Source organism: Triticum aestivum, chromosome 4B (genome assembly GCF_018294505.1).
Source record: "Triticum aestivum cultivar Chinese Spring chromosome 4B, IWGSC CS RefSeq v2.1, whole genome shotgun sequence".
NCBI classification, from domain to species: domain Eukaryota; kingdom Viridiplantae; phylum Streptophyta; class Magnoliopsida; order Poales; family Poaceae; genus Triticum; species Triticum aestivum.
The window spans coordinates 384,125,938-384,147,561 of NC_057804.1; positions in this window are offsets into that span (position 1 = coordinate 384,125,938).

Below are 21,624 nucleotides of genomic sequence, written 5' to 3' on the forward strand. Positions count from 1 at the left end.
CTTAGTTTACACTTTATACATCATACATGTCAATATGTCACGCCGTCCTGTTTTTCATACATATTCCATCCTCCTATCATGCGGCTGCCTTACATGAAAGTAGTGTTCGTCAGTATCATGCATCAATAAGTTCTGAAGAGCAAATTTTATTCCTTTTTCTTGTGGGTTTGACTTGACAAGGCAAAATCAAGAAAGAGGAAGGAAAAGAGTAAGGAAGGCGATGATGGTGGTCCTCTGCAGCAACGTAAACGGAGCATCTGTACCGATTCTCCTTGTACTGATAGTGCATTACATGGTCCAAGTCTCCGCTCCCCTACTCCACCATCCAAGGTGCTTGCTCTAACTTGGCAGTGTGATATCTGGTTGCATGTTGCATATGGTGTCTAGCTCGTATTGCTCCTAATTAGTGTAAACTGCATCTGCTTAGCTTACACATGATACATGTGAATATGACACGCTTTCCTGTTTTTGGTACATACTATATCTGTCTATCACACCATGTTCTTACATGAAACTACTCTTCTTGTGTATCCTGCATCAGTCACTTATGATGGGACACCTTTAAGTTGGCAGTGTGATATTGGTTTGCGTCTTGAATATGATTTCTAGCATGTATTGCTTCTAGTTTGATGAACGCCACCTATGACGAGACAGTTTTAACTTGGCAGAGTGATATTGATTGCACCTTCCATATGGTGTCTTGCAGTGTTTCTAATTTGTTGAAGTGCCTTCTGCTTAGTTACCACATCATAGGTGTGAATATGTCAAGCCGTCCATTTTTTCGTACATATTCCATCCTCGTATCATGACTTTGCCTTTCATCAGAGTAGTGTTCGTCAGTATCATGCATGAATGAGTTCTGAAGAGCGAATGATATTCCTTTTTCTTGTCGGTATGACCTCACAATGCAAAATCAATAAAGCTGAAGGAAATTGGCAAGGCATTGGATGATGGTGGTCCTTCCGAGCAACTGAAACGGAGGTTCTCTACAGATTCTACTCCGCCATCCTCCCAACAAGATTCGCAAGACAACGCAAGGCTAGACAGTCAACGTAGCTGTGTAGATGATGAGCACATCTCCCCTACTCCACCATCACAGGTGCTTGCTCTAACTTGGCACTATTATATGTGGTTCCATGTTGCGTATGATGTCTAGCTTGTATTGCTTCTAACTTTGTTGAATTGCATCTGCTTACTTTACACATAATGCCTGTGAATATGACATGTGTTCCTGTTTCTACATCAGACTACTATTCTTGCATATCCCGCATCAGTCACTTATGATAAGGCACCTTTAAGTCGCCACTGTGATATTGGTTGTGTCTTGCATATGATTTCTAGCATATACTGCTTCTAATTTGTTGAAACGCCATACAGTTTGAACTTGGCAGAGTGATATTGGTTGCATCTTTCATATGGTGTCTAGCTTGCAGTGCTTCTAATTTGTTGAAATGCCTTCTGCTTAGTTACCACATCATAGGTGTGAATATGTCACACCATCCTGTTTTTCATACATATTCCATCCTCGCATCATGTGTTTGCCTTTCATCCGAGTAGTGTTCGTCAGTATCATGCATGAATGAGTTCTGAAGAGCGAATTTTATTCCTTTTTCTTATCGGTTTGACTTCACAATGCAAAATCATTACAGCTGAAGGAAATTAGTCCGGCAGTGGATGATGGTGGTCCTTCGGAGCAACTCAAACAGGGGGTCTCTACAGATTCTACTCCGCCATCCTCCCAACAAGATTCGCAAGACAACACAAGGCTGGACAGTCAACGTAGCTGTGTAGATGATGAGCACATCTCCCCTACTCCACCATCACAGGTGCTTGCTCTAACTTGACACTATTATATGTGGTTGCATGTTGCGTATGATGTCTAGCTTGTATTGCTTCTAACTTGAATTGCATCTGCTTACTTTACACATAATGCCTGTGAATATGACACGTGTTCCTGTTTCTAGAACATACGTGTACACGATGAGCACATCTCCCCTACTCCACCATCACAGGTGCTTGCTCTTACTTGGAACTGTTATACGTGGTTGCGTTTTCCGTATGATGTCTAGTTTGTATTGCTTCTGATTATGTTGAATTGCATCTGCGTAGCTTACAACTTATACCTGCAACGATCACTTACCCATAAGACACATTTAACTTGGGACTGTGATGTAGGTTGCATCTTGCATTGTCTTCTAGCTTGTACTGCTTCTAATTTCTTGAAATGGCACTTACGACGAGACACTTTTTACCTGATAGAGTGATATTGGTTGCATGTTCATATGGTGCCTAGCTTTCATTTCTTCTAATTTTGTTGAAATGCCTTCCGCTTACTGTTTTTTCATACATATTCCATCCTCCTATCGTACGTGTGAATATGAAATGCTGTCTTTTTTGTATATATTCCATCCTCCTGCGCTTGCCTTACATCAAAGTAGTGTTCGTCTGTATCATGCATCAACCAGTTATGCAGAGCTAATTTTATTCATCTTCTTGTGGTTTTGACTTCATAAGGCAATATCAGAAAATAGGAAGGAAAAGAGTAAGTTAGGGGATGTTGGTGGTACTCCGCACCGACGCAAACAGAGACTCTCTAGATTTGCCACTGCTACTGCTAATGAAGTTGAAGTCCCAAGTCTACATGATGAGTTCATCTCCCGCACTCCACCATCGCAGGTGCTTGCTCTAAGTTGACAGTGTGATAATTGGTTTCATGTTGCATATGTTGTCTAGCCTGTATTTCTTCTATTTTGATTAAATTGCACCTGCTGAGTTTATACGTTATACATGTGCATATGACATGGCTTTCTGTGTCTAGAATACACTGCATCTATCTATCATACCATGTTCTTACATCAAAGTACTGCTGTTGTGTATCCCGCATCAGTAACTCATGATTGGACGCTTTTAACATGGCAGTTTGATAGTGGTTGCATCTTGCATTGATTTCTACGTTGTACTGCTTCTAATTTTTCGAATTGCCACTTATGACAAGACACTTTTAACTTGGCAGAGTAATATTGGTTGCATCTTTCATATGGTGTCTAGCTTGCATTACTTCTATTTTCTTGAAAATCCTTCTGCTTAGTTTGCACATCGTAGCTGTGAATATGTCATGCCGTCCTGTTTTTCTTACATATTCCATCCTCATACGGTTGTCTTACATCAAAGTATTGCTTGTCTGTATCATGCATCAATGAGTTCTGAAGAGTGATTTTATTCTTTTGTGTTGTGGGTACAGCTTGACATGGCAAAGTCAAAAAAGAGCAAGGAAAATAATATAGTAGGGAGTGCTGTTACTCGTCGGGTGAAACGGAAAAGGCTCTGCCGTCGAGATTCTGCTGGTACTTATAGTGCAGTAGAAGGTCCAAGTCCACCGGCTAAATCTACAAACACAGTATCACCTGCTCCACCAGCTGCAGCATCCGCTTCAACTGTACCAGCATCTCAACCAGTTACTCGTTCGTTTGCTCCGGAACTGGCCAGTTCCCAAGCTGCCTTCACACCTAACACTACTTCCGAAGCACTGCTGACACAACAGGACTTGGCAAGATCAGATGAACCTCATGAGCATCAACACCAAGACGGTACCTGACCGAGTCAAGTTGCAGTTGCATGCTCCTTTATATGTACTCTCACAGTTTGATGTACACTAACACTTTCCATATTCGTTGTTGAACTAGCACCACGGCGCAAGCGGAAACAGACATCAGGGATAATGCTTGACAGATTAACAAAATCTAAAGGAGGAAGAATGGAGATCCATTTTGAGGCAGGTTTAAAAAGGCCACGTGATGCTACAGAGTCAGCCAAGTTAGTATCAGAGGCAGCCGTTGCCGTTAGGTGTCATGCGCGTATCCTCCCAACGTGGATCCAGTACAGGAATGAGAAAGACAATACCCAGTTTAACACCTTCCTTGACCATTTATCCGTAAGTAATGTTATTCATCGCAATTAGTAATATTGTCTTGCTCTGTCCCATACTTTCTAGCTTCCTCCTAATAAGACTCACATTCTTTTTTCAACAGATGAGGTTCAAGTTGGATCCGAAAGATGATGCAACTAAACAAGCATGCACTCATGTTTTTCAGTCTGCTCTGCGACAGTATCGGTACCACCTTAGAAAATCTCACTTTGAAGGCAAGGCTAACAATGAAATCGCCCAAACATCTCCAGTGGAATATATTACAGATGAAGACTGGACAACCCTCGTTAAACACTGGTCTGATCCAAAGTATCAGGTAGGCTATATGTATTTGATCAGACCACATATTGAACTTGTATTTATGTATGTGCCTTACAAGTGTATCTTCTTCTAGGCTAACTGTTTGAAGAACAAAACCAACCGTTCTAAAGTGAAATTCCAACAGACAACAGGATCTCGTAGCTATATTGCACACTGCGAGGCTCTTGTAAATAGCTGCTACTTCCTTCTTTTTTGTGCCATATTATCGTATCTATATTGACTTGTTCCAAATACAGCGGAAAGCCCGTGCGGACCAAAAAGAACCTGAACCGAATGCAGTGCAAATCTTCAAGGATTGCCACACCAGCAAGATGAAGGGCATGAGCACACCAGTTCAAGCCGCTGTTGTAAGTCCTTACTCCTCCTGCCTTGAACTGATTGGTACTGTGATGTGTTCATTTAACTACTTGGTTTGCAGCCAATGTCAGTTACTCTGTTCACTTTTATACACAGTTGTCTTAACGTATCATTTCACCTTACATGGTTTAAAAGAGATGAAGGATATTCTTTTGGTCTTGATCTGTAATCTAGTTGTTATGTTCACGTGCGCACATAATGATAAAATAGCCTGTTTGTTTTATATCTATTTTCCCATGATATGAATGATGCCATACTATGTTCATCCTACTTTAAACCATGTCTCTTTATCCTTAGATGTCAACGAATGTGAGGAAATAGACAATACAGTAGGCATGCTACATGGACATATGTTCCGAAAGTGATTTTATTATGTAGTTGGCACTACAATACATGCTAATGTATTATAGTAGTTCACCAAAATAAGTTATGTATAAACGTTTAACCTACTTTGTTTGTTTTTGTCTCATTACTAACTCACTGGTACACTAATCTACAAGTTCAAACTTTCAGGAAGCTATGGAACAAATGATTGAACAGCCACAACCACCTGAAGGTGACGAGGCTACTACAGGCACAATGTCACCTCTTGCTGCAGTGTGTCAGTATCTCTCCACTAACAGTGCAAAAAGCACCTTCCTGCGTAATTCTGGGTTGGTTGTCAAGGTAACCTCGTCCAAATCGCCTACTGAACAAAATCTTCCTGCTAGACAGAGTGATATATCTGTGCTCCAGACACAAGTCCAATCCCTAATGGACGTTGTTTCGGAAACAAGAATAGTGGTTGAGAAATGCCGTCAAGATATGAATGGTTTTGAAACCAGACTATCAGACATTCGCTTCGTTGTTGAAGAGCAATGGCGGAAAAAAGGTGGAGATCGTGCTGCTCCATCAGATTCTACAGCCTGAAACATTAGCACTCAAGTCAAATGATCTGTGCTTCTATACATCTGATGGTGCTTTTATCTGGAAGGACTGTAAACTTTATGCCAACATGCCTTTTGTTGTATGATTGGAATTTATTTTGTTGTGATACAACATTTATGATGCTGCCACAGGCTGCAGTAATTATGACGCTATTTTTTATAGTGTAGGTTTATCTTAGTAATGTATTCAGACGAAAGCTTCGTAGGAGCCCAACATGCCAACATTCGTCGGGCCCATTCCAATTGGGCTAAAAATGATTACGGGCCAAAATTGGCATGTAGCCCACCAAAAATATCTGGGCTTAAATTAGCATAAGCTTTCAAATTTTTCTGGTAGGCCTGTGCCCATAGTGGGCCTTTAACAGGCCTAAACATAATTTGGGCCCTTAGTAAAAGTAGGTCGTTTACAGGTGTAAATATTTCGAGCCCATAAAAAACATGGTCCTTTAATAGACCGAAAGTGAGTTTGGGCCCTGATTGTGCCAAATAACCCACTGGACTTACCAGGCCAAAATGGTGGCCCATTTACGATGCGGATATTTGACAGGACGAAATTCGGACGGGCCGTAAATGCGTCGACCTAATACACGGGCCTTTAACAGGCCGAAACTTCGGTTGGGCTAGATTATCATCATTTTTATATGGGCCATTAATGGGCCCGATATGACATTGGGCCACATATGGCCCATGGTTTACGTCCAGCTTTAACGGGCCGAAAATGACAATAGGCCAAAAGTGGCCTAAATCTATAGTGGGCCTCTAACAGGCCGAATGACAGACATGGCCGAATATGACCCAAATCCTTCACGGTCGTTTATGGGCCGAAAGTTTGGATGGCCTGTAAATGGGCCCAAATGATGTTGGACCTTTAACAGGCCGGAAATACACCGGGCCATAATTCGGCCCAATTACTTAGCGGGCTGTTAACGGGCCAGAAGTGACCATGGGCTACATTGATGACAAGTTTAGACCGGGCCGTTGATGGGCCGATTTGACAGAGAATGTTGGGCCTTTAGCTGGGCCGGCCCATTATGGTCTCTAGAATCTTGTGGGCCTTTAGCTGGGCCGGCCCATTGTGGTCTGCAAAATCTTGTGGGCCTTTAGCTAGGCCGGCCCATTATGGTCCGCTAAATTTTGTGGGCCTTTAGCTGGGCCGGCCCATTATGGTCCGCTAAATCTTATGGGCCTTCGGTTGGGTCGGCCCATTTAAACTTTGTGGGCCACTTTTGGGCCAGTCCACGTGTCAACATATCATAGGCCCATCTCGACCGTTGGATGAGTGACACCTGTGCCAACGCGCAGCTGACACGTGGATCCGTCAGCCAATGAGAATTTTACATGTGGAAAATCGGCATTGGTCGTGGCTGTTAACGGGTTATCGGATCCAAAATCTGACCCGATAGCTTAACGGCGTTCCGTTACGGTGGATGCCACGTGTCGGTCACCCTTGACGAAAGCACTTCTGTGATGCGCGATTTATCGTATGGAAGTGGACACTTCCGTGATGATAATTTTGGTAATGTCATGGAACACTTCTACGACAGCACAAGTATGACTATCTTGATTCTGTCATAAATTTGTCATGGATGTACATGCATGACAAAAAACGCGACCTACTGTGACAAACACGTATCATCACGGAAGTGTATTTTTTTGTAGTGAAAGCTTAGATCCAGGTTAGGACTGATATGATGATAGGCAAGTGATTCAGGAACAAAATACATAGTAAGACCATTTGGGCATTTTATCTTGCGCCCCACAAGATGTTTTAGGTCCCCAGCAATAGCATCAGACGCCTTTGATTTCCCGCTGGAGACCTTTCCCTGCAAAAGAGAGTTAAGTTTTCTTAACCACCCACATTTTCAGGGGTGGCTTCAAAGCAATGAGTCTAAGTGCAGCATCTGAGAACTTCGGCTTTGGAGACCTAGCAAATAGCCTTGCGGGAGGTGAATAATACTCATATGAATAAGCAGAATAGTTCTTGGTCTTATGAAGATAGCGGTTTGAGGAAACATGCTCATATTCATAAGTCTGAGTATGATTTCCCTGCAAAGCATTGGCGTTAGGGTGACTCTGGTGAGTCCACTGTCTATATGAAGCCTTTGGACCATATGAAGCCTTTGGTCTGGGGTTTGTCTTCTTCCCAGGTGGTGTCATGATGATATTCATAGCAAGATTCTCAAGACAACTTTTGAGTACCCAGATCTTCTTCATAGGTGGCCCATTCCTACAGTTAGTACCAATATACCTGGCAAACACTTCACCATTCAGAATCTTAAATAGTTTATAGTTTGCATCAAGGGATTCATCAATGATAATTGGGTTAGCACAAGTGAAGCCAGATAAGGTGGATGGATCAACTAATGGTCCCTTTGCAGCAACACATGTGGTTTTGGGGTACTGCTCAGGCTTCCAGTAGGAACCATCAACATTCATTTTCCTCTCGAACCCAACACCCTCTTTCCTAGGGTTTTGGTTCAGAATTTGCTTTTTGAGGACATCACATAGTGTTTGATGCCCTTTGAGACTTTTGTACATCCCTGTCTCAAGCAATGTCTTCAGCCTGGCATTTTCATCAGCAATAGGAGTGGCATCCTCAGCAGAGGGGTTAGTTACCACATCAGCAATTCAAGATATTGCAACAGTAGCAGTAGTGGAACATTCAGCAACAGAAGTAGCATTATCACGCTGAAGGCATTTTAGATATGGTGGTTCAAATCCTTCCTGAGCGGAACTGATCTATTGAGCGCGGAGTGACTCATTCTCTTTTTGAAGATCTTCATGAGTCGTTCTCAAGTTCTCAAGTTCTTGCTTCCTTTGAAGATAATCATAGGAAAGCTTTTCATGAGTTGTTGATAGCGTTTCATGACGACTTTCAAGTTCCTCGTACTTAACATGAAGATTTTTAATGTCTTCAATTAAGTACTGAGATTGGGTCATTTCCGCATCCAACAGATCATCGCTTTTGTCTAGCAATTTTTGAATATGTTCCATGGCATTCTGTTGTTCAGTTGGAATTTTAGCAAGTGTTTTGTAGCTAGGTTTAGATTCACATTCAGAGTCATCTTCACTTGATGTTTGAAAGTAAGCATCGCGTGAGCTTACATTGGCACCGCATGCCATGAAGCGGTAGGTGGGAGCAGAATCGTCCTTGTCATTGGCATCAGTGTTAGTGATGGAGCCATTGTCTTTAGTGTTAAAGATGGACTTGGCAACGTAGGTTGTAGCTAGAGCCAAACTTGCAACGCCAGAGTCAGACTCCTCCTCGGACTCCACCTCTACATCCTCAGAAGCAGACTCCTCCTTTGAATCCATCTCCTTGCCAACAAAAGCACGAGCCTTTCCAGATGAGCCCTTTTTGTATGATGAAGACTTGGACAAAGACTTGGAAGAAGACTTTGAGGATTTCTTCTTCTTCTTGTCATCAGAATCATATTCCTTGCTTTTCTTCTTCTTCTTGGTCTCATTGTCCCACTGTGGACACTCAGAGATGTAGTGACCAGGTTTCTTGCACTTGTGGCATGTTCTCTTCTTCTGATCACGAGTGGAAGCTTCATCATTTCTTGAGCTGGATCTTGAAGACTTTCTGAAGCCTTTCTTCTTGGTGAACTTCTGGAACTTCTTCACAAGCATAGCAAGCTCCTTTCCAATGTCTTCAGGATCCTTAGAATAGCTGTCAGATTCTTCTTCAAAAGAGGAAACAACATTTGCCTTCAAAACGCGAGTTCGGCCATAGTTGGGACCATAGATATCTCTTTTCTCAGATTGCTGGAACTCATGTGTGTTGAGCCTCTCAAGTATGTCAGATGGATCGAGAGTCTTGAAGTCAGTGCATTCTTGAATCATCAGGGCCAGGGTGTCGAATGAGCTATCAAGCGATCTTAGAAGGGTTTTGACGATTTCATGCTTGGTGATATCAGTGGCGCCGAGTGCGTGAAGCTCATTTGTGATGTCAGTGTGGTGATCAAATCTGAGCTGGACATTCTCATTGTCATTTCTCTTGAAGTGGTTGAAGAGGTTGCGAAGAACACTAATCCTTGAGTCTCTCTGGGTTGAGACGCCTTCGTTGACCTTGGAGAGCCAGTCCCAAACTAGCTTCGAAGTTTCCAGAGCACTCAAATGGCCATACTGTCCTTTGGTCAGATGACCACAGATGATGTTCTTGGCAGTAGAATACAGTTGAATGAACTTCTTGACATCAGCAGGGGTGACACCTTCACCGGTCTTGGGAACACCGTTCTTGATGACATACCAGAGGTCGACATCAATGGCTTCAAGATGCATGCGCATCTTATTGTTCCAGTAGGGGTAATCAGTGCCATCGAAGACAGGGCACGCAGCAGAGACTTTGATTATCCCTGCAGTTGACATAGCTAAAACTCCAGGTGGTTAAAAAGAATCACACAAAACAAGGGAGCACCTTGCTCTGATACCAATTGAAAGTGCTAGTTATCGACCAGAGGGGGGTGAATAGGCGATTTTTATGAAATTCTTCAAAACATGGGAGTTTTGAAGACAAACAATAGAAAAGAACCTATTGATATGCAGCGGAAGGTAGACTACACTAGGCAAGCCATAGTCACGTAAGCAATAAAGTGAAAGCACAAAGACTATTAGCAGCTAGGTAGTATGGATCAGGATGGAAGACAATATGATGCCAAACAACAACAGTCTTCACAAAGTGAAGTCAATCAGATCATGCAAGCAGGCAATGACTTCATGAAGGTAAACTATAAGTAAAGAGAGGGAAGTGATAGAACTAGTTGCTTGAAGAGGACAAGGATTTGTTGGACCAGTTCCAGTTGCTGTGACAACTATACGTCTGGTTAGGGAGGCTAAGATTCAACTCAGAAGATCGTGTCTTCACCTTATTCCCCTTGAGCTGAGAACACTTAGTCCTCGCCCAATCACTCAGGTAAGTCTTCAAGGTAGACTTCCAAACCTTCACAGACTTTGTTCACCGGCAATCCACAATGACTCTTGGATGCTCAGAATGTGATGCCTAACCGGTTGGAAGATTCACAGTCCTCAAGTGTAATAAGTGTTCAGATCAAGCGGACAGAAAGACTTCAGTGATGCCTAACACTCTTTGGCTCTGGGTGTTTTGGGCTTTGTCCTCGCAAGGATCTTTCTCTCAAATGCTTCGGAGGTGGGTTGCTCTCAAACGACAAAAGTCGTGCACTAACTCTGAGCAGCCACCGATTTATCGTGTAAGGGGTGGGATATTTATAGCCAGGAGGCAACCCAACCTGATTTGTCCGAAATGACCCTGGGTCACTAAGGAACTGACATGTGTCCAATGGTCAGATTTCAAACACACACGGCAGCTTGACTTGGGCTACAAGTAAAGCTGACTCATCCAGCTCTGGATAAGATTTGCTCTCATTGTCTTCACTCGAAGACATAGGATTTGGTTGAGCATCACTTCAGTCACTCTGACTTTGTTCACTTGGACCCCACTTAACAGTGCGGTGGTTCCTATGACTCAACAAAGAAGAAAAGGAAACTACGAAACAACTATGTCTTCGTACTCCATAGTCTTCACATGAATGTCTTCTCAAGTCATAATCTTCGTTGTGAATATCTTCACATACCACCATTGTCTTCAATGTCTTCACATGTTTTTAGGGTTCATCTCCGGTAGGTAAACCGAATCAATGAGGGACTACTACCTGTGTTATCCTACAATTCTCACAAATACATTAGTCCCTCAACCAAGTTTGTCGTCAATACTCAAAAACCAACTAGGGGTGGCACTAGATGCACTTACAGTTTCCTTCGCCCCCGAGCTTCCACAAGGGGCGGGAGCGCGCCTGGAGGGGAGCCACGCACTGCGCCATGAACTCCTTGACGATCATGGCCCCCGTCAGCTTTGCTGCCCTTGGGTCATCAGGTTTCAGGTCGGCGGTCATCCTCTCCAGCACCAACTTCGCCCGAGGGTCGGTGAGCTTTGTGCGGAACCACCCATCGTGAGACAAGGGCATCTCCGTCGGCAGCACCAGCCTTCTTCCCGGCCTTCGAGATCGCGTTGGTCTTGTTGGCTGCAATGAAGTTGGCACACCCCGAGAAGGGGCCGCCCTTGGTCCGGAGATAGAAGAAGTGGCGCAGCAGCGCCTTGGACCGCATCACCCGGACGTACGCCTCGCAATAGAAGGCAAAGATCGACAGAAGGAGGATGGAGTTGGGATGAAGATGGAGGGCGTGAAGCTAGTAATGGCTGAGGACGGAGTAGAAGAAGTCGGAGAAGGGGGGAACCAACCCCGCAACGATGTTGCTCATGAAGAAGGGGTAGAAGGTGCTACCCGCGGCCTCCGGCTCGGCGGAGGCAGCCCGGAGTGCAGTTTTCCTCTTCTCATCGCCCTCCACCGTCATCAGGAGCGTGGCGGTAAGGTTCTTCTTCGAGACGCTCGGCGCCTTCAGCGCAGGCTCGTACCAGGATGGCGGAGGGGCGGCCCGAACTTTGTTGGGCGCCATTAGCGGCAGGCTCGGAGGAGGATTTGTGCGGATCTAGAGTCTTTGGGAACGAGGAGCGAGAAAGGGGATCTGGAGCAAGACGAAGGGGAGCAATGAAGGCAGCGTGGCCGGTGCCAAACTTTTGTCAGTCGGGCAGTTGCCGAGGCAGTGTGGGGAAGCGGAGACGCCCACGTCCCATCAGTCGCCACACGTCAATCAAGGCCACAGGCGGTTGGGCCCCACGGTGCTCCGCACTTGCCCCTTGGCTTCGCCTCAAAGCCAAGTCCGAGCGTGCCTTGGGCCCGGGGGCTACTGTCGGTGTTCTGGGAACGGGGGTCCCCAGACTTGCCTACCTGCGGCCCACGGCATGGCTCCACTAGTGGCCTGGTACGGCCCATCTTCACCAGCGAACACTCAAGACCCTCGCGAGGGGCCAAGCCTCGCGAGGCGGGCGACACAAGACCTCCTCAGGGGCAACCTCACTAGGCTGGCTCGCGAGGAGCAGAGAGATCAAGGCGAGGGGCACCTTGTGAGGTTCCTGTGACGTGAGCCATGACAACCAAGGCCAAGAGGGCACCAGGCGGGTGCCAACGGGCGCAGAGTACTGGTTTCCTCTTTGGTGCTAAAAGAGTAGGCGTAGGCGAGGAGTCCCGAGCCATCAGGCAAAGGTTTCCGTATCGGTGCAACGAGACCAAGACCAGCAGGACGGTAGGACGGAGGTCATCGCGGAGCCCACGATTGCGTCACTACCAGAGCCTTTGGCAGGAGAAGACCACTTTTTGTCAGGATAGCTTGTACTAGTTGCCCCCCTTCAAATTGGCTGTTGTGGGATCCCTTCCCGCCTAACATTTGGGAAGAGGACCCGGGCCTCTATAAATAGGACTAGCCACCACCGTAGGAGGCAACTGATTTGGCCCTAACTGATCTTGGATCAGACCCATTCCATCCACACACGCACAAGCTCATCGAGCTCAAGAACACCTCTCCTGAGGGGGTACTTCTTCCCTTTTACTTGTTCATCCCCAGCCTACAACGCAATCCACACACCACACTGGAGTAGGGTATTACACTACATCGATGGCCCAAACCAGTATAAACTCTTGTGTCCCTTGTTCTTCGGGTTCGGTGAGCTAGGCTTTGATATCATGGTGAGAGCGTGAGCTAGGGGGAGAGAGATCTTCGTGCACACCCCAGAGTTCGAACCTCAAGGGTTTTGCCGGAACCCGTAATCCGACAATGGCATGGAAAATCATGGTTTCTATCTAGCCTATTACAAGGCATTGAACGGCCCAAAAGAATAAGTGTTTTTTTATGCACACAACATCCCATGTTGTGGATGATAAGCCGGTCCTTAATCAGTTGTCTTGGCCCTGGCGTGTTGATGATTCCGGGTTATCTTGCACCGACTCTTCTTCTTCCTCTTCATCCGTTGGCTGGAAGTCAGATGTGGCCCAATTTATCCCAGTCAAAGCTTTGAAAACAACTTCATCATCTATAAGGGTTTACTGGTCAATGTTGGGGGCAAAGGTGTGCTTACGTGTTGGTGGGATAAGGTCCACGGCCTCATGAACCGGCGCCTTCACTTCGGCATTTTCAGCATCATAAACTAGATGGTACTTGGAGAGATCAGTTTCCTCAGCTAGTTTGCTTGCCCAAGGACACATCTCCCATACTATCTTTGTGAAGTCATTGGCGCTGAAGGGAGACCCATCTTATTTTAAGCTAGGATAGCCGGTTGATATCTCTTCCGGGTCAAGTTCTGCTTGCCACGCCTTTGCCCGACTCAGGGTGGTAATGGCACCGGCTCTGACAGCTAATGGTTTTAACTCCTCAACCCTTTGTGGTAGCACATACAACTTTTCCAATGTTTCCTTCATGAGGTAAGGTGGTTGCTTCTTATGAGAGGCAACAGAGATAGCTCGTTGAGTGCTAGTGTATAATTTCTCTACAAGAGTGTAGGCAGCTTTCAGCTTTATGCGCTTGTCTGAGCCAAGGTGAGAAATTCTGGAGCCTGCATTGCCAAAGAAATTGATAAGTCGGATGAATGATTATTCAAGGCATTGATGATGAAAGATTGAAGTACGGTATTACTTACCAAATATGGCGGCTGTCATGCTATTAATTTGATGTTTTAAACCAGACAACAGGTTTAAGGGCAGCTTCGGCATCTTCTGCTCTTTTCAGTAGAGCTGCCTATTCGGTGTCCCAACCAATTCTTTCTGTGCTGAAATCCTTCTTTAGATTTTCAATATTTTCTAAGGCAGCCTTCAGCTCTGATTTGGCCTTTGAAGTCTCATATTGCTGAGTTTGAATGTTTTGCCTCGGATCATTGACTTGGGATTCCTTCATATTTAATTCAGCATGCAACATGAACAATATAGGAGGCATTATGATCTTCTTATTTGAAGTCCCAAGCATAATACACGTATTTTACTTGGCACTTGGGAGCTAATGCACAATTGCTCTTTTTTGAAGACAAATCTTTAATGACCAGGCTTAGCCATGCTGATTAAGTCGGCTCATGGGGGCTACATATTTGGATTTTGTTATGGTGATAAGTCCCGGCTTAGGCATGCTGATTAAGCCGGCCCTTGGGGGCTACAGGTGCAAAATTGAACACTACTATTTGAAGTCCCGGCTTCAGCTATGCAGCTTAAGCTGGCCCTTGGGGGCTACTTGTGTTTATTCTGCAGTTATAACATGTTATGGCATGGATTTCAAGATCAAGAAGGATATTTAGAGTCTACAACATATTCAATTTTATCATATCCAGTAGACTTGGCGGCTGACAGGTATATCTTTGTATGAGACAAGTTTTTTGCTTACCTCAAAATGATCTTTCATGAGACTAACCAAGCAGGCCTAAAAGTCACGGCTGGTGTGGAGGCGGTTCAAGGAACCCGCGGGAAGCTCCTTGGCATTGAATTGAGCATAGCTCTCTAGATCCAGTTTCCACTTGCCTTTGTCAACAACGGAGAATTCCTCTTTGGCGTTGTGCTTCAACAAGACGGTGGGGTTACCTGGTGTTGTGTAAGCCATCCCAGTAACTATGACATCTTCGGTTTCTTGAGCCGGTTGAGCGGGGCTAGGCGGCTTAGCATTTTCTTGATCAACATTCATGGGGTCGATGGTGACAGGGTGCTCTTTTGGTGGCGGATCATCCATGGCTGCTTCTGAAGTTTGATGCAAAGACTCAGACATTGTCTGTTTCTCCGGGTCAGCAACCTTGGGATCCTAAGCCGGTTTATCAACCCTCAGCTTCTTGCTGGGTTTGGCCATAGCACCAAAAGTAAAACACATGATGAGATTAGTATACCAATTGAGTAAGGTGTTAAAGCATGCAGGCTTAAGTATTCTTACCTAGGAACAGTCTTGAATAGAGGAACTTGAGTCCCAGTGGAATTGCCTGATGATGAGTGAGAGGTTCGCTGATAGTTTGAATCACAAGGGTTAAGAGGTTGTCAAAAAAGACCTGCCTTGGGAAAAGCTAAGTCAGGAATCTGTGAAACTTCTGGACGACGCTTGTGAGGAGCCGGTGTGTTTGGTAAGCCGGAGGAGAGAATCTCGCCGCCGCTATTCCAGATTGTGTGGCGAGCTTCATGTTGCTGCTTCTTCAAAATAAAGTTGGGATCCAAGTAAGCTAAAGGGTGAGAAAACCTTACTTTTTGGCTTGCTTGATGAACTTTTTGTCTTGGCAGAGGTTCTGAATCGGAGGAAAGGATAGTTACCTCTTCACCATCTGCATGGCTGCCTTCCGCGTCATCCTGATAGTGATCATTTTCAATAAGATGTACAAAAAATGAGCCAAGGGAATCAAGTTCTACCTCCGACTCATCATCATCCAAGTTAAATAACCCAGATGGGGTCGTCTTCTTCTTGGCAGGCTTTTTCTGAGCCTTATTTTTCGTTCGGATCTTCTTGGCCGGCTTATCCTACAATTTCCTATTCCAAAATGGAGAATCGGCCTGTGGAAATCAAATGGTTATAAGAGGACAGTTTAAGTGAAGAAATGATTAAACCGGAAATTGTCTAAAAGCTTACAGCTGGTGCCTTGTTGAGAACACAGAAAGGATTCAACCCTATTTTGCTGCAATCTGCCAAGCTCTCATTTTCTTTGACTATATCTATCAAGCTCTCGTTCAACAGGGACTTGGTCATATCATTGATATCATCATCAGTTAGCTCTGCTTGGTTGTGGCGCCGGGGGTCTTTGACGTCTCCAGTATACTCGCACATTAAGCCGGAGCGGCGGCTTAAGGACATAATTCTCCATGCGACCCAACATCGAACTAAGTCGATACCAGTCAAGCCGTTAGCCATTAAGGCTCTGATCTTTGAAAACAGGGCATATATTTGGCCCGCTCGTCTGTGCTGATCCATTCCAGGAGGTGGTTCCTGTTGCTAAGCCGGTTTTCATGATAACGCAACAGAGGATTTTCCCCTTCTGGAGAGGTATCTTGGCAGTAAAACCATGTCTAGTTCCAGTCCTTAGGATGACTGGGCAACTTGGCGGCTGGAAAGGTGCCTTCTTTCCGCCTCTGAATCGAAATACCGCCTAATTCTAGGCTGGGTCCATCAGTAAACTCGGTCTTCCGGTTCAGGTAGTAGAATTCCCTGAACAACTCTATAATGGGCTCCTGTTGAATGTATACTTCACAAAACACTTGAAAGTTATAAATGTTTGAGAGGGAGTTGGGCCCGATGTCTTGGGGATGAAGCTAGAAGAAGTGTAGTATATTGCGGAAAAACTTTGAGCCGGGTGGGGGAAAACCCCAGAGCAGATGATCAATGAAGACAATCACTTCACCTTCCTTGGGCTCAAGAGGGATTTCTGTGCCTGGGACCCTCCAATGGATGGAATCTTTCTTAGCTAAGACACCCATTTTAACATACTCGTTTAGGGTTTCCTCGGTAACCCGGGAGACGACCCAGTTGCATGAAGTGACAGTCTTGGTCATTTTGAGGATGAAGGCCTAGAAAGAAAAGATTTCCGGTTTAAGATTATGTTGTTAAGCCAGCTAATGATCAAAAAGTAATTGTTACAAAGATTAACATGATTAACCCGGAAGGCATAACAGGGTTATACAGATTATGAATATATGTTGGCGGCTTAAAAGGGGACTAATGCTATATGGCGGGTTACGGTTTATCAGTTAAGCCGCCCAAACAGTTGCCATATTTCAGATCTATAAGTGAGGATTTGCTAAGTGATGGACAAACAGATCCATAGATTGGTGTTGTAATTTTGGATCAACAGCAGTTCGGAAAATGAAAATAAATTTAAACCTAAGGTGGTAGCAGCAGAAGAACTCATATGTTTAGATGAGATTTTTTCTATAGAAGGAGGATCTTCTTTGATTGAGAAGGGATGCTAAATGTTGCCGCACAACTATTGTACCGTATTCAGATTCAACTACGCGATCTAAAGAGGAAAAAATGAAGAATGGCGAAGAACTCCGATGATTGGGCAAACCCTAGTATGGATCTAGTGTAAAGAAAAGTGGGTACCTGTCGATGCTGATGAACAGCGGAAGCGCACCACGTTTCTCTCGTTCGTTCAGGTTGATGCAGCGCCCGGAGTGGGAGACGCTGGAGGAAGACGACGGCAGCGGAGCTCGGGCGCTGTGGAGTCGCAAGAAGGAAGAAGATGCAGAATCAGGGGTAAAAAATGAAAAGAAGGACCCCCTGTCCCTATTTATAAGGCAGTGGATAGATGGCATGCACGGTAATCAAGGAGGCCGAAAAAAATGATTATGTGGCTACATGAATGCCTCGATTTTTGGGAGGTCCATTAAGCATAAAGATATGTTGAGATGTTCTGGGCTTCATGTGAAGTTAATGCGAGGTGACGTCATGGCGGGTTAACACAATTCTGAGATGTGACGTCATGGCAAGTTAAAGTGAATTGGTGAAAATTGACGATGGAAGATTCTACTAAGTCAAGTACTGAAGATTGATGTGAACAAGTTCAAATCAACCGGGGGCCTAATGTTGCGGATATAACTATTAGGTATGACCAGCCCAGGAGGGGCCGGGTCATGCCACTGACGGCTTAAGATGAAGAGGCCCAAGAAGACATGAAGATGGCGGTTCATAGAGAAAGCTTATTGAAGGCCCAAGACCCGGGGACGACTTGAGGCCCATGGGTATGAGCTGCCTTATGTTTAACTTGTATTGTAAGGCAAGCTTAATTAGATACCGAGCTAGACACGTTTTGTATGAGCTGGCCGAGACTCTGTAAGTCGCCGGGGCATCAACCTATGTATATAAAGGGGTGACCCGGCGGCGGGTTAACTCAAGAAACAACTCATCGAGAACTAGGTCAAGTGTATTCACTCCCTCGTAATCGAAACCCAAGCAATACAACCTAAAGCAGGAGTAGGCTATTACCTTGTTGAGAGGGGTCGAACCTGGGTAAACTCTCTATGTCCTTTGTCCCATTTAACCCCTTCAAGCTAACCTAGTTGTGATGGCTCCACACCTAAGTCATTTTGCTAGGGCATCTGCCGTGTTAAGTCCATGACACATACAGATAAAGTAAAGCAATTACATGGCGCTTGCATTTCATACAATAATTAAGAGACAACCCTAAGGCTCTTGCTGGTTGTCGATATTACAAAACACGATCATCTCATACAACAAAGTATTTCACATCATGTCTTGACCATATCACATCACAACATGCCCTGCAAAAACAAGTTAGACGTCCTCTACTGTGACGCCCCCGATTCAATCGTCCACTAATCATGCACGCAAACATGTACGATCAAGATCAGGGACTCACGGGAAGATATCACAACACAACTCTAAAAACATAAATAAGTCATACAAGCAACATATTACAAGCCAGGGGCCTCGAGGGCTCGAATACAAGTGCTCGATCATAGATGAGTCAGCGGAAGCAACAATATCTGAGTACAGACATAAGTTAAATAAGTTTGCCTTAAGAAGGCTAGCACAAAATGGAAGTCTGGAATACAGATCGAAAGAGGCGCAGGCCTCCTGCCTGGGAAACTCCTATACTACTCCTGGTCGTCGTCAGCAGCCTGCACGTAGTAGTAGGCACCTCCAGTGTAGTAGTCGTCGTCGACTGTGGCGTCTGGCTCCTGGGCTCCAGCATCTGGTTGGGACAACCAGGTAGAAGGGAAAGGGGGGAAAGAGGGAGAAAAGCAACCGTGAGTACTCATCCAAAGTACTCGCAAGCAAGGATCTACACTACATATGCATGGGTATATGTGTAAAGAGGCAATATCGGTGGACTGAACTGCAGAATGCCAGAATAAGAGGGGGATAGCTAGTCCTATCGAAGACTACGCTTATGGTAGCCTCCATCTTGCAGCATGTAGAAGAGAGTAGATTGAAGTCCTCCAAGTAGCATCGCATAGCATAATCCTACCCGGCGATCCTCCCCTCGTCGCCCTGGAGAAAAGCGATCACCGGGTTGTCTGTGGAACTTGTCTGGGTGTATTTTATTAAGTATCCAGTTCTAGTTGTCATAAGGTCAAGGTACAACTCCGGGTCGTCCTTTTACCGAGGGACACGGCTATTCGAATAGATAAACTTCCCTGCAGGGGTGCACCACATAACCCAACACGCTCGATCCCATTTGGCCGGACACACTTTCTGGGTCATGCCCGGCCTCGGAAGATCAACACGTCACAGCCCCACCTAGGCACAACAGAGAGGTCAGCACGCCGGTCTAAATCCTATGCACGCAGGGGTCTGGGCCCATCGCCCATTGCACACCTGCATGTTGCGTACGCGGCCGGAAGCAGAACTAGCCCCCTTAATACAAGAGCAAGGCTTACGTCCAATCCGGCGCGCGCCGCTCAGTCGCTGACGTCACGAAGGCTTCGGCTGATACCACGACGTCGAGTGCCCATATCTTTCCCGCGTAGTTGGTTAGTGCGTATAGGCCAGTGGCCAGACTCAGATCAAATACCAAGATCTCGTTAAGCATGTTATTATGAAGTAACCGCGGACGCCGACCAGGGCCAGGCCCACCTCTCTCCTAGGTGGTCTCAACCCTGCCCTGTCGCTCCGCCTCAAAGTAACAGTCGGGGGCCGTCAGGAACCCAGGCCCACCTCTACCGGGATGGAGCCACCTGTCCTTCAGCCCCCACATCGGAATCACTTGCGGGTACTCAACGAGCTGACCCGACTTTAGTCACCATCTGTATAGTATGTATATATGTATAGTATATACCGTGATCACCTCCCAAGTGATCACGGCCCGATAGTATAGCAAGGCAGACTGACAAGAATGTAGGGCCAATGATGATAAACTAGCATCCTATACTAAGCATTTAGGATTGCGGGTAAGGTATCAACGACTGTAGCAACAATGACAGGCTATGCAACAGAATAGGAGTAACGGAAACAGTAACATGCTACACTACTCTAATGCAAGCAGTATAGAGGAGAATAGGCGATATCTGGTGATCAAGGGGGGGGGGCTTGCCTGATTGCTCTGGCAAGAAGGAGCGGTCGTCAACACCGTAGTCGTACTGGGTAGCAGCGGCGTCGGTCTCGGTGTCTAGTGAGAGAAGAGGGGGAAGAAACAATAAATACAATGCAAGCAAATGCATGACGGTGCATGACATGACAAAGCGTGATGCTAGGCATGCCCTAATGCTGTATGAGGTGATACCGGTGAAGGGGGAAACATCCGGGAAAGTATCCCAGGTGTTTCGCGTTTTCAGGCAAAGGAGCCGGAGGGGGAAAGTTGCGAGTTCGGTATGTTAGGGATGTGTGGCGGATGAACGGGCTGCGTATCCGAATTTGTCTCGTCGTTCTGAGCAACTTTCATGTACAAAGTATTTTCATCCGAGTTACGGATTATCTTATATTAATTTTTTTTAATTCATTTTCTGAATTTCCTGGAATTGTTTAAATCGAATTGAAGACAGAATGTGCATTTGTTACCTAGTGTTACCCTAGCCTATGTGTATGAGAGTGGGACCCGAGGGGCTGGTCAGCCATTTTACTTTGACTGGTCAAAAGGTGAAGTATGGCCCACATGTCATAGACATCTAAATTAAATTAGTGTTTAGATTAGAATGGGGCCACATATCATAGGCTATTAGGCTAACCTAACATTAAACTGATACTAACTAAACAACAGAATTAATCCTAGGACTAATCTAGCTAATTAAATTAGACCTAACTAGTTTGGGCCGGCCGCACACACACTCACACACACGTGCACTCACACGGCGCACTCACACACACCACGCTGCATACACACACAGCACACAACACACAATGCTAGAGGTTAAATCTGTTTTCTGTTATCATAAGATAGCATTTTGTGATTCTCATAGGACTTAAACCATGCATCAAATGTATTTGGTCCAGTGGGATAAAATGGAATTTGTCAAGTATACTATCTTCCCATATTTTTCTTAGTCCTGTTAACAATTGTTTTGCCGGAGTTTAGGGGCTGTCTAGAGGGTTACTCATTGTAGAATTAGAAAAGCTAGCTAGCGCTACAGTAACTGAATGTTACTGTAGCAGCAGCACACACAGAGCAGCAGCTGTAGGCAGCGAGCAGCAACGGCAATGGGGCAGCAGCGACTGCGGGTGGCGAGGCCGGCCGGCCGTGGCTGCGTCAGGCAGAGGCGGGCAACGGCCGCGGCAGCA